The sequence below is a fragment of the Barbus barbus genome (assembly GCF_936440315.1).
Source record: "Barbus barbus genome assembly, chromosome: 31".
In the NCBI taxonomy this organism is placed as follows: Eukaryota; Metazoa; Chordata; class Actinopteri; order Cypriniformes; family Cyprinidae; genus Barbus; species Barbus barbus.
In genome coordinates, this window is record NC_136759.1 from 11,448,976 (window position 1) to 11,461,186 (window position 12,211).

At 34.5% G+C, this 12,211-nt stretch overlaps 1 pseudogene across 1 annotated transcript; it reads right to left on the minus strand.

Moving 5' to 3' along the window:
• Positions 1-287: 287 nt before the first annotated feature.
• LOC306851312 (heat shock protein 105 kDa-like) lies at positions 288-11,528 on the minus strand (annotated as a pseudogene). Its single transcript has 16 exons — positions 11,391-11,528; positions 10,609-10,731; positions 10,179-10,278; positions 9,961-10,094; positions 9,634-9,879; positions 8,089-8,317; positions 7,387-7,493; positions 7,092-7,225; positions 6,738-6,972; positions 5,020-5,074; positions 4,661-4,798; positions 3,163-3,288; positions 2,750-2,857; positions 2,289-2,408; positions 1,036-1,197; positions 288-356 (listed from the first exon to the last, which is right to left on the minus strand). The product of its transcript is annotated as a heat shock protein 105 kDa-like (transcript).
• Between the last annotated feature and the right edge of the window lie 683 nt (positions 11,529-12,211).

The following is a 12,211-nucleotide window of genomic DNA, read 5'->3' on the forward strand; positions in this document are numbered from 1 at the left end:
AACACAAAGAAACAAACATCAATTCTCTGCATCAACAAATCTCACAAAGACAGCTGATGCATTTCCACTTGCACAGATATCACTGTCAGTATGTGCTATAAATAATGAATTTAACATGACATATCCTATTCAATGCACAGCGAAAATAAAGCGGAACGGTCAAGCGTAAAGCAGCAGTTCTTGTACATTCATTCTTGATATTGCAAGCTTTCACCTTGTTTAGAGCCACAGTTTCAGTAAGAACTTGCTTTCAGTAAAACTGTCAATACAGTAGCTGCTATTTTGCTTCAATTTTTGTTTTTGGAACTGCATTCATAATCAGAATTAATTTGGACAGCTTTGAGACCAGACTGAATCTGTGGAGAAAACAGTGGAGCTTCAAGGATTTCAAGATGCAGGTGAACTAAAAGTGCACAAAAATCTTATTACTCTGAACATATGAAACAAGTTTTATATGTGCATATTAACATCAGATATAATAAACAAAAAGCTTTATTTATCAGTTTATAAGACTGAATAATGCACCAGCAACCACGTTACATGCAATCCAGCCATACTGCGTTAGCAATATAATAAGCCATTAAATATTGGCATGGGTGTTATTTACTTAATTTTGAACAAAACAATTTTTTAATACTATTGCAAACAAATGCAAATATAATTGAATTCGTTATAAACAGGGTTTAATAACGCACTTACTAAATTAATTACTTTAAAAATCCTGGTTTGTGATTTAAAAACATTGTGATGTAAAAACATTTTCAATTAAATAAATTAAAATCTGTAAATTAAATGACAATCAATTGATAATTAATTTTACAAATATATTTAGCACAGTATTCCTAAAGAGACAAATGCCTTGCAGTAAAAAAGATTTTTAAAAGCATTTCAAAGTTGAGTGATGCCATTGAAAGACAGCTAACACCACCCCCCTGTGGCTGCTCGGACATAGAAATCAATGCGGATTACTCATAAGGTTATTAGATGGGTCTACCCCAGTGAAATGCTTTTGTGACGCTTTTAGTCTTTCCTTACCTGTAATTTCTCCTTGATCTGAGTGCTGTGTATGACAGGTTCCTGATCAGGTGTGCGTTTGTTCTGAGAATCCTTTATGTTTGTCATCCACACTTGTGTATCTTCAACACACACTCTGACCTTGTCCATGTCCATGGCGTCGATATGACAGTAACTGTCACTCTGAGAGACAAAGTTTTCAATACATATTAAAACATGCCTATACAAAGTTGTTAAACTGGTTTTAAAACTAACAATATACTTAAGTGAATTACTAAAGTACCATGGGTTTTCACAGGGATTTGTTAAAATTCTATATTATTTTGTCTACATGAATTAATAAAATATTAAAAACTAAAACAAAAGTTAAAAAAAAAGGGATGTTCACTTTGAGATTTGCTAAAGATTACATTTAATAGAGTTGTCTATGATTATCTTTTTAAAGATTAAGTTAAGTGAGCATCATTATTTTTTGTATTTTCCTAATTTTTATTAGTTTTTTTTAAATGTCTATATAGTTTGTATTCATTTGAGTTATTTTAGAAAATCAATGGTATTTTTAGTATTATTCCTATACTATCATAGTTTTGGTTAATGTCTTCAGTTTCCATTTGAAATGCTTTCATTTTCAGTTTTTATTTATTTCCAGTTAGTAATTTTAGTGCTTATTATTTTATTATGTTTCCAGGGCAACATTTCTATTTATTTATTTTTTTAATTTACCTTAGATTTTTTTTTAATTTAAATTAAAAATTAAATTAAATATATTAAAAAAATATTATATATTATATAACTTTATTATTATATAACAGAGTAAATGAGCATGTGCAATTAAATGATACATGACCATTAAATGCATACCTAATTTCTGACAATAAAGTTTTTACATTTACTATAGTATTCCGATAAATACAACACACAACCATTGATGAGAATACATTTCTAGTCAGTTTAGGAACTTAAAAGAAAGTATTGCAGCACTTCTGATATTACAGTCTCCTTAGGATGAATTGCTGTGTTGTTGTGTTCCTCATTTATAAGGCACTTTGGATAAAAGCTTCTGCTTAATGAATAAATGTAAAAGCAGACACTATTTATAGTCAGTTGTAAGAGACCGATGACTGAAATCTGACTGTGTAACTGCATGAAATCCATTATAATGTATACAACAATTTAAAATAATGCCTCCCTGTGCTGTAAAGTGCCTTGCAGAGCATGATTGTTCCAAATAAGATGTGATATACGATGAAGAAAATTAGAGAACTTATTGTTACTCCATTCTTATACTCCTCCATAATAGTCATGTAGCTTTGTATTTTGGCTGACAGCTCTTCGAACATTTTAGGTCTCTGTATGGACTCCTGGTATCTGTTTTGCACAGGCTTACCCAGTTTCTGTTGAATAAAACAAAAGGCTTTAATACATCACTGTTTGTAAGCATGAATGCATTTGTTTGGTGTGCAGTACACAGCATCCAATTAGCGCTCTTCTTAAAGTACAATAGAGGGGTTTTGAAAGCTACACAAATGACTCTCCTAGCCTTTAAGCGAAACACATGCCATCCCAATGCCAGCTGTCAAGACTGCGCGAGTCAATTAAAACACAATACTGTGGCCGCACATCAAACAGAGCAAAATGTTAAACCTGTCAGTGTACGAGTCCGGTTATCTCCGAGAGAACACAAAATCAATTTTTCGTGGCTATGATCGAATGTGTTTGAGGACAAATGACTCACATGTATTTCTTCCAGCTTGTTAATGTACGTCTGCTTATCTTGGTCTGCTCCCTCTTCGTACAACCAGTTCTCTGTGCCATTTAAAAGCTCAGAGAATGTCTGATGGTCCTGGAGAGAAGAGAAAAGCATTTGTTTTATGCGTCATTCAGATTTGTGTTCCTTTCAGCTGCAGAGCTCATATGAACTACTAACTAATTTAAATGAATGAGAGTTTGTTTCATTTATGCATGAACTGAAAATGGCCTTCAGAGATTCCGCAATCAGGAACAGGCTTCTGAAACACGAAAACATTAATGAATGCTATGAATAAATCACAGTCTGTTGATAACAGTCCCTGTGAGCTAAATAGATTACATGTCACTCTACAGGTAACGCCGTGTTATCTGGGAAAAGCTGCATGGAAGATACATTACTTGAGCATTTATAAACGTCTGATAGGGACCCTCCAGCTTGTGTTTGTAGTAATAGACATTCTCCTCGACTGCATTTTTAGCGTTGTTACGCTCTTTCTCCTGGCAGTCTTGCTGTATCATTTCGCTCTGTCAGGAAAGAAGAAGAGGAATTTAAGTAAGTGCCAGATGGTGAGAATGACTGATGGATTTTTGACTAGCTTTCATATTCAAAAATCTACCAGAATGTCTTTATTCATGTTTATGGCTTCACGTACTGTCAAGATACCAAAATCACACTTCTAAGGCTAACAAAATATCTATCACAGCTTTTGAATTATCATTTGAGATATACTGAAACAATCTCATTCTTAAAAGACAGCTATGTTTCTAGCTTTCATCACTAAAACAACTGTTAAATGTACAGTGGGATCTAAAAGTCTGAGACCACTAGTAAAAGTGCTTTTGTTTAGATTTTTTTTAATAGAGCTTACTGAATTATAAATTTGATTATTATTGTAACAGGTGACAGTAAAGACATTTATAATGTTACAATAGATTTGTAATTCAAATGAACAGTGTTCTTCAAACTTTGTTAATCAAATAATCCTGAAATGCTGAAATTGATCATAAAAAATGTTGTTAAGCATCAAATCAGCATATTAGAATGATTTCTGAAGGATCATGTAATGTGATTCTAAAGACTGGAGTAATGACTTAAATTCAGATGTCAACAGGAATAAATTACATTTTAAAATACATTCAAATAAAAACAGTTCTGTCAGGACCACTATCGTCAATATAACTTATGATTAGCATACATTTTAGGTTGGGGGAATGGTTCTGTTCTGGGCAAACACTCCCTGCCCATCCACGCAGCCTAGCATGGATAGGAGCAGGGAGAGCAGAATACCCCACCTAGGGTAACAGAACAGAACCAACATCAATGACAAATGTAGCACATGATGTTGTATGTGATTATTTTAACAACATGATTCAGTGATCTGACTCAATGATATATTCACTGCCAAGTCCTAACTGGACAAGAGGAGGAGCTGGGGATGGAGGTGGGTGATTAGTTCCTGAGCGAAGCTATAGCTGCTGAATAATGACTGAAGGGACCTTATGAAGGGAATTAAGATTGGTGTCGTGATCCTATAGGTTGACGTGGATCAGCTGAGTGTCAGCTGATGCAAACTTGACTAACATGGCCTGCCAGAACTATCGCTTTGCTCAATTAGTTCACAATATACTGTTTTTACTGTATTTTTGGTCAAATAAATAGTCTAAATGTGGGCATTAGAGGCTTCTTTCGAAAATATAAAAACAGTTCTAGCCAGTACGAAAGTTTTGAATGGTACTAGTGCATATGTTTTTTACTTCGATTAGTGAGAAATTTTAATATTTCTTTAATATGTCTTATGTTATGTCCTAAAATTATTTAGATTTAATTGCCAGATTTCCAGACTTTTATACCCTGATGCATACATATGATGTTAATCAAACGTTTAGTCAACAATACCTCCTGCTCCATGAAAGTGCTGATGCGATCCTTTGCTAACTGCTGGGTAAACGTCTCCTCAATGGGTAGAACAACATGTTTGACCTTCATCTTGGCTTTTTTAGCATCAGGGGGGTGATTGTTTACTTCTCCATTCATCTGTGAAGAGCAGACAATGTCTATTAGCATAATGGTACTAGTCAAACTGACAGAAATACATATTAAGATATTTGACAAGATGTGATACGAATAATGTTTTTGCTTTTTTTTGTTTTTTTTACATAAACTAGATACACATCAACATGCCTATTTAGTATGCACATACAGTATAAAATGTATTGAGAATGCAGTAAGTGAGAGATGTACTGTAGCTCACTTACGCTCAGTGCATCTGTTTGATTCTGCTCTTTTTCCATGGGTGGACACTGTGCATAACTATAGCATAACTATGAGAAATACACGTTATAAATACACGTTACCCAAGCTATAGTATTATAAACAATTTTTTTTTATCCCCACCCCCATTTCATCACGAAAAGCTTGAATATAGCTGTTCAGTAATGATGTGAATTTGTAGAGCACCCTGGAAAGCTAATTCAGTTGGGTTCCCTCTGGAATTTCTAATGGGTTTATAGAATAGCGCTATTCGATTTTTAGGTAAATTGAAGTACGTGGCTGCATTAGTTGAAGAGACTTTCCTGGCTAGCATCATATTTTTCAAACTCGTGCCTTAAATGTGTTTGAAGCTGCCGTGTGTGAGATTTAGACCTTATTTTTTAGGGGGAAAAAATATATAGTCCTTATATAGCAGTCTTTCTTTTTTTAATTATGTTTGAGGTATGAATGTTTGTAAAATTAAGCTCTGTTTACTGTTTTCTCTGACATACACTGCCCTCCAAAAGTTTGGAAACACCCCTGGCAAAGTGTGGTTTTGGACGATATCAGTATAAATCCTTATAATTTTTTGGTGCAAATACATTAAAGTAACTTGACATTATCATTGAAGACCAGCAATAAAACATAATAATGGCAATATATACATGTCAAAGTCAAACATGCCCCTTTGCCAGCTGTGATGCCTGGTTACTGGTTTAAACTTGGCGCAGGTTTTTAAAAGATTTTTGGGTCAGCACACCTTAATACTGTAGCTTCAACAATTGATTGCCAATTCAAAGTCAATGTTTGAATAAACTGACAGCTTGGATGCCCAGATTATGCAGAGCTGTAATAGCTGCTACTGAAGGATATTTTAATGAATCAAAAATTTTAGTTTTTTTCTATGTATAAACTGTTTATGCAATAAAATATGTTTTCGTAGTTTGTGTTGTCCCTTATCAGTGCAAAATTATCACAAATAAAAAAGGATTCATGCCAATATTGTCCAAAACCCCACTTTTCTAGGGCGTTTCCAAACTTTTGGAGGGCAGTGTATACTTGTACATCCATTTTACATTAAAAACTGGGTTTTCAACATGTAATATTTCAGAGTCTTACCTAAAATTAATTTGAAACCGTTATAGTCCTTATATAGCAGTCTTTTGTTTAAAAAACGTTTGTGGTATTAATGTGTATAAAACTAAGCTCTATTGACTGTTTTTCTTGACATTTACATAAAAAAAAATCATAAATATAATATTTAAATATGTGACACAGGACCACAATTTTCTGAAATTGAGATTTATACATCATCTGAAAGCTGAATAAATAAGCTTTCCGTTGATGTATGATTTGTTATGATAGGACAATATTTGGCTGAGATACAACTATTTGAAAATCTGGAATCTGTGCAAAAAAAAAATCTAAATACTGAGAAAATCGTCTTTAAAGTTGTCCAAATGAAGTTCTTAGCAATGCATATTACTAATCAAAAATGAAGTTTTGATATTACGGTAGGAAATTTACAAAATATCTTCATGGAACATAATTTTTACTTAATATTAATACAAGTAAACTTAATACGTTTACTTGTATTACCATTTTTCTTAAAATCTATTTAATATTTTATACAGCACCCCTTTGTTAACGACTGAATAACATCTAGGAAAGAAAATATTGACAAGAATTACATGACATTAATTAGCTTTTACTGTTAGTACACTCACAATTATGAAACAAGCACAATGTGTTACCCACCTCTATGTCAATATCATCAGGGCCATCATGACTGCAAATCTCATTTATTTCTGTGGTTTCAGATTCATTTGAGCTAACCCTCAGGACCATAGTAGCTGAGCTCACGCTGACTATACCACTGGTGTTCACTTGAATTTTTACTTTCACCTTGGCTTTTTCTCCATTCTCCTGAGGTTGAATGTTCTGCACTTTATATTCGGCTGTGGAAGCATTTTACACATCGCGTTAATTCACATTCAGAATATGATATATTCTGTATCATCAGTATGCCGCAATATAAACATTACTATGGTCTGAAGGGAAACCCTTTGATTCTCACCGATCTTTGCCTCAGGAAAGTGCAGTGATGTCAAATCCGAATAAAAAGATTCCAGAACAAAAGGCTTGCTCCTGTAAAACGTGATAATTTTGGCTGACGGAAAGGGATGATTCCTGCCAAATATCTTGTGACAGGTGGAAGGTATGGACAAGTAAGAGGTGCATTAGTATGGGAGATGCAGAGTACAGCCTATGCACGTAGATAGTGTTTAGTGTTAAACCAAATAAAATCAAAACAGTAGCACGTTTCCCTGGGCTTGGTTCTGATATAAAGTACAGTAGCAAGCTGAGCTTACGATTTGCCTTCATCTGCTTCACTGGTCCAAGACAGAGAAACAGGGAATGGGATAGCATCTGTGATGGTGAAGTCTCGCACTCTGAATGCAGGAGAGAGCATGGCACACTATTTTTAGTTTTTTTAACAATTATTTTTCTTCAGCAAGAACTTTAAATTGATCAAGTAACAAAAAATTCATTTAGAATTTACAAAAGATTTTATTTAAAATAAATGTTGTTTTGAAATTTCTGTTTCTGTTCAGTGAATCCTGAAAAAGAATTAATCGCAGTTACCACAAAAATACAAACAGCAGAACAACGGTTTTCAAAATAGCAAATATGTATATTAAATTGTAATATATCACAATATTGCTGTTTTTTTCTGTGTTTTTGATCAAATAAAGCCTTGGTGAGAATAATCTTTAAAAAAAATGAATAAAATACTCCACGTTACCCAGACACACCCACTGTCTATCACTGCTTAAGCAACCAAATGCCCCGCCACAAATTCATGCCACTGGAATGAATCTGAGTGAGTTTTCCTGTGTGGGGCTAGTTGGGATACTCAAACAGAGCAATTCTCCCAATCAACCTTTGAATGGTTTACTTATAGATGCATATTCAACTTGGAAAGGGGAAAATTGATCAATTTATTGCAAAATTGAACATTATTACACCCTTCCGCTTTATATTATCCAAATTATGCTGTTTGTTACACTTACCTGTAACGCATATCCTCTGGCCACTGCTTCATCTGCATTCAATGTAGTGCTCATATCCTTCTTGAAGAACTTACTGATCTGGGCCTTTACAGCACGAATCCGTGTGGCTCCCCCTACAATCTCCACAGCACTGATGTCCTGAAGCCGCACTTGAGCCTGTTCTACAGCCGTCATCAACGGAACCATCACTCTCTCGACTAGGTCGGCACATAACTCCTCAAATTTGGCCCTGTGTGGAAGAGGAAGCCATTTAGTTGTGACTCAGCTTGTTGATCAGATATGCTGAGTATTACAAATTAAGTAGCCTAATTCTGCAATATCATCAATACAGACATGCATTTAGCTGCAAATATGCATATATGTGTAGACAGATATCCAATTAAGATGAGAATTTAGGCATGTTACAAAACATAACCAGGGGACTCTTAAATTTCATTATTAGGGGGTTGGGAAAACCACATTCCCTGAAAAAAAATAAATTAGAATACAAGCTTGTGTTGATGTGCATTACTTAAATTAAGTGGAAAAGGGAACTCCCAATATAACATAAATATTATGCAGTTTATTAATATTTGATTATTTATAAAATAATAGCAGCTCAATGAATGTACTATCAAAGTAGGGATGCACTGATATTATGAATTATACCAATAAGATGATAAATATTTTCATGCCTGTTAACCAATACATAGCAGATATTAAAATTCTATGCTATTTTATTTAAATAAAATAAAAATTTGTTCAAAATTCTACAAATGAATTTAAGCATCAAAACATCAAACTATGAAAAAAATATTCTTTGTGAAATTTGCTAGTTTACATGTAAAAATTAATTCTGATAAGCTTATGCATACAATTGTTAAACCAATAACCGATAAAAATTCTATACTTTTTAAAAAATAAATTACAAATATAACTAAAACATAAAATCAATTGTTTAAAATGCTACAAGTGTGCAGTACATGTGCAGTATGAAAAATATATATGTCCATTTTAAAGTTGAGTGTTGAGTTTAAAGAGTGTTAATAAATTGTTAGTGTTTATAAAATAAGTGTTAAATAAGCATTAGATGCAAAGAAAATTAAAATGTAAAATTACGAGAAATTTACATTTAGGATACATCTACACATCAATGATTGTACTAAAAACTTAATTTTTTTGAAAGTTTTGTGTATAGACGACAACAACGTCAAAATGATTCTGTTCATTCACATTTGCAAAAATTACTAAAAAAGCAGTATTATGTATGCCGAGCCAGTAGTCGTTGATGTTATTTTGTAAAGTAACACTACGTGTTTTCAAATATTTGCATTTTCAGGCCCCCAAAACGCTGTTGTTATGTAAATAAACGGCCAAAATGCTAAAAAAGTCTTTAAATTTTTAGTTGCAAACAGTGTTTTGTAAACAACCCTTTAAATACTAAACAATAATGGATTTATTTTTATTTTTTTACAAAAATCCTCTTGTATCGGCCAAAACCTCATATGGTACAGATATATTGTTCATTAACAATTCATAGCTCTAAATAACACTACAGTCACATACCTGTTCATTTTCCCACACGTCTTTATCGTCCATAAAGTATCCTCCAATGTTGAGGAGAATGTCTATGGAGTTGCTGCTCATCAGTTTCTTGAGTTTCTCACATTCTTGTATCAGTCGTAACATAGCTCGAGCCTTGGACTTCACATCCATCTTGTACCTAGACTTAAATTCAGCACAGAAGTATTCCACCAGCCTCTGATCAAAGTCTTTCCCTCCCAAATAAGGATCAAAGGCGGTCGACAACACCTGCAACATACAGAACATTCACTGACGTGCGTGAAAATACAAAAAAGGGGATCTACACGAGTGTCTGACTTTGAGACGCACCTTAAGTTTGCCTTTGTTGAAAGCACAAACAGACACCTGGAGAGCTGTGTGGCCCATGTCCACAAATGCCACAATCTTTTGATTCTCATCACAGCGTGGAAGATCTTCCTTGTATATGCCATAGTTTAACGCCACTGGAATGATAAATGACACTGTCAACATTGCTTCGGATGTGGCAAAGGCACTGTTGTTGTGAGTTTCATTAATTCAAAAGATACCTGCAGTGCTGTCATTCATTAGCTTCAGGCAGTTCAAGCTGGCAATCTTGGCAGCATCCAGCACAGACCTCCTTTCTGAATCAATGAAGAATGAGGGGATCTATACGTGTCAAAATCATTTGTATGGCCAAAGAAATGACACAAACAAACAAACCATCGGATTGGTGGCACTTTTGTGGTTTATGTCCAAATTAAAAAGGGCCTGGATAAACGTTACTGCTGTATGAAAATAAAGCAGGCCTTTTTTCTAAAATATCATGATGACAAGAATAAAAATGACTGCAATACATTATTAGCACTATAAATAATTTGAGGAGAATTTCTAATTAACTAAAGGCCTCTATTTCTGGTACATGCCCCAGGTATCCATTAAATATCACGAAAAGAAATTATTTCTTGCAATATTCACGGCTTCAGTGCAAAGACATACAGCGATGACACACTCCACCACTTTCTTCGGCAGATTAGCTTCTGCAATGTCTTTCAGTTTGGTCAACAACATAGCCGTGACCTGCTCAATGCGGAAATGGTGCTCCTGGTCAAGGTACATGACCTAATCAAGACAATGAAAGTCACAATCTTATTCTTTAATCAAAAAATAAATAAATAAATAACATGAAAAAAAAAAACCCCATCTAAAAACATATTCACTGTCGGACCATCCAATATGTAGATGAGTTTGTCTCTTCATCAGAACAGATTTACATCAATCCCCAAATCTGCCATTAAGGTGTTTTAACTTCAAACCTTCACTTCTGGACAAAATACAAGTCCATAATTCAATTAATATTTATTTCCTCCAATGAAAAAGTTCATCTCTCGTCCTCTCACAACAAAATCCACCATTTCAAATTGTTTTCTTGATCTGTGCATATTTCTGTCCTGATACAGATGAGTCAACATCTCCCTGGAGATAGCATAATTATGGATAAAGGACTGGTATTTTACATCTTAATATCAAAACATCTTAATGATGGATTTATTACAAACACACATTTTTTAAAAACTTTTATAAGACATTAATTGATGGACTGGAGTGGTGTCAATTACTAGTGGATGATTGTGATTTTTTTAGCTGTTTGAACTCTCAATCTGACGGCACCCATTCACTACAGATGAGATTTGTGAGCACGTTATGTAATTCTAATGTACTGCTAAACAAACCCATCTACATTTCAAATAATCGTTTATGGGACTATGAACAGTGTTTACCTCGACTCCAACCTTCCCATCATTCAGTGGTACCAGGTCATATGGTAAACTAGCCTTCTCTGCTTGCACAGCATGATCCTGAAACAATCTGCCATGTAGTCGCTTAAAATGAGAGACTGTGCTCGCAGTATTGCTCATCACCTAGAGCAAGTATGGTAATATAGCACACTTTGCTTCATCCATAATCATCATAGATGAGAACAGGAATGCCAACCTGGTTTTTTGTAGCATTACCAACGCTCCTGTTCTTTGAATTAAATGACACAACAGCTCTTAAACAAAAATGCAGGGGTATTAAACTTCTGAAGGATTCAAATAACAGATTTTAGCTCACATGTAACGTTACATGTTTCAGATGTTTTGCAATGTGAATGACATTGACAGGTGTATGAAAATGCAACTTATCAACTAGACTTGTACTTGACTTTCAGTTTAGGTGGATATTCACATATGGAGTGTCAATATTCCTCTGATACACTGAAGATACATGAAAGCTTTGTCTCTTTATACAATTAGCAAGCACAGCATACACTTACGGCCTGCATCTGTCTGTAAATTCATTGGATGCGGTCTCGATTCCTCCGCTTTTGACCACAGCTATACAGCAATTCTGAAACCCCACATCAAAGCCCACGACAGCCATCCTGGTTCAGGTCAGATACACAAATAAACAAACCCGCTAGTACGTGTTACTTTCCAGAAACATCCAAACGCAGCAGCAGCGGCGGCCCTGCTCGGTCCAGCCCGCGCGGTGTGAGCCTGCTGAGCTCGGAGCGTCGAATGGGTTGCTGTGGTAACCGTACGAGATTATGGGATACATA